Below are 2484 nucleotides of genomic sequence, written 5' to 3'. Positions count from 1 at the left end.
ATATCTATGGTCTTTCCTAAGTACACAGAGTAGAAGCAGAAGGTGCACAAGAAGAAACTGTGCATGGAGAATGTAGGAGAGAGGGCTCAGAAGATGCTGTGAGATCATGCTTCCTGTGGGGAAGTGGCTTTCCTATGTTGCACCAGATGAACATCCCTAAATATAACAAGAATTACTAAGACTGGGGCAAGGAGGGCAGAAATGGATTGAGTGGAAGCTGTGTGGCGTGGTGGGGAGCACATAGGGATATCCCTTCAGATTCCCCTAGGTTCTTCCACTGGGTTGTATGGACACAGGAAGGTGACGTCTTGCCTTGGGCTAAGACTGCTGTTCTTTCCGCCACTCAGCCATGAGAAACTCAGAAGTGGAGATATAGGAATGCTTTCCTTGCACTCCCACGTGAAGAGTTCTCAGGGGACTCCAGTAGGATCAAGCACCAATTGTCAAGCTTGAAACACCTCAATTATGTGCCTTTGAATTGACTCCCCCTAATGATCTACTACTGTACTACATGATGCACTCCTAAATGGCTACACTGATGATCTGCTTTCTGGGTTCACTGTCTCAGAACAATCTGCCTATATGCAAGCCCTTGCATTAGGTGCTGCCTTTTGGGGTATCATGCTACAAAAACTAGAAATGGCCCAGAAAAGCATAGGCTCTGAATGGAATTTGGATACAGATTACACATACCCCGGCTCCCAAAGTTAGGAGAAAGTGAGGCTAGCACTCCTGGTGGTCATTGAGGAACAAAGAATCATAATTAGTAACTTTTCCCCATGGAGCTTAGATTAGATGCAGGTAGAAAGTAAATAGCTAGGCATGGGACTCGGACACTGTAGAGCAATGACAGTTACAAAGATTGTGACACTGACATGACTATATGTCAAAGCACCATAAGCTGTGAAAATAGGGAGCCTCCAGGGAAGCCTTTAAGACCCCTAGAACCAGCCATGGAGATAAGGCTGTGAGATAAATGGAGTTCTTATATAGCAAAGCACAGGAAATTGGGATGGAGCTGGCTAGGTGTCCACCACAGAGTCTGCAGTCTTAGATTCTGCTGAATCAGCCCATTAGAAGCAAGAGGGATGAATCCTTCCCTGGGAAAAGCCAGCCACCTCTTGATTGAAGATACTGGTCAGCAGGTGCTATGGCTCTCTGCCCCCCAGGGTGATACAGTGTTATGCATTAGTACAGCTGGAGCAGAGAAATACAGCAAGTGCTCTGGAAGAGCATCTTCACACTGAAGGAAAAGTTTGGTCGTACTAGCCGAAACTGGGGGAAGATAAATGGCAGTGGATCTCAAAAGCATTGAACTGAGGCTGAATGTGAGAAATACCAGTGTGAACTGTGAAAATGCATATGAGCATGGGGAGAGCTGTCTTGTGACTTACATTCAAGGACCTGGAGATTGTCCTATACACCACAGGGCTAGTCTGCAGTAGACAGGAGAGGATGTTGGATCTATAGTGCACAGAATTCCTAAGGAAAGCATGATTCATGGAGAACATAGTAGGATATTTCTCCGGATGGACAACTGTTTGTAACAGTATTATTTATCCTTTTAACTAAATTGCCTCAAATTTTGTACATTACAGCATTACTCACCAGTCTGAGGTATTCTGAAGATGGAGGGTACAGGAAGGGCTGACTGTACACATATACACTCATTGTATTTAATTTACACCTTAGTAAAATGCCTTTTAAATGAGTCCTTCTAAGAATACTGCTTATGCTATGGTGGTTTCAAGGAGAATGGCCCCCATGTTTGAATACTCAGGCCCCAGTTGGTGAAACTGTTTGTAAATGAATAAGAGCTAAGACCTTGGAGGAGCTTTATCACTGGGGATGGGCTTTGGGGTTTCAAAAGCCCATGCCATTTTCTTGTTAGCTCTCACTCTCTCTGCCACCTACTTGCTGCTCAGGGTGTAAGCTCTCAGTTACTGCACCAGCACCATGCCTGCCTGCCACCATGTTTCCCGCCATGATGGTCATGGACTCCAATAAACTTTCTTCTCTAAGTTGCCTTGGTCATGGTGCTTTGTCATAGAAGTTAAAAAGCAACTAAGACAGATGCTGAACATAACTTTTATGATTGTCCCAGAAGATGAAATTTCTTGAGGGTGACTGCTCAAGGTTAACTGCTTTTCATCTGGGGTCCAGGAAACAAAGGACACAGAGCACAAGGTGGTTCAAATGTAGTCAATACACAGTAACTGTGAATGGCTGAATGATGACTCCCATGGATCCACAATGCTGGTTCTTGGGTTTTCTTTCTGAAGATGACATTTCACTGGATATCCGTCTGACACTAAGACCTACTGAGAACAACCAATTAAAGGAGTAACGACTTGGGTAGCACAGAAGGAGGAGGGAGATCTTAAGCTCTGCTACTGCAAAAAAGAAAAAAAAATCCCACAAAATTATTAGAGGTATTTATCAAGCTTTTTTAATGGATTAATTAATGTGTGTATTTTGGCCACC

Source organism: Mastomys coucha, unplaced genomic scaffold (assembly GCF_008632895.1).
Source record: "Mastomys coucha isolate ucsf_1 unplaced genomic scaffold, UCSF_Mcou_1 pScaffold18, whole genome shotgun sequence".
NCBI classification, from domain to species: domain Eukaryota; kingdom Metazoa; phylum Chordata; class Mammalia; order Rodentia; family Muridae; genus Mastomys; species Mastomys coucha.
Note: the sequence above shows the minus strand (reverse complement) of the source record.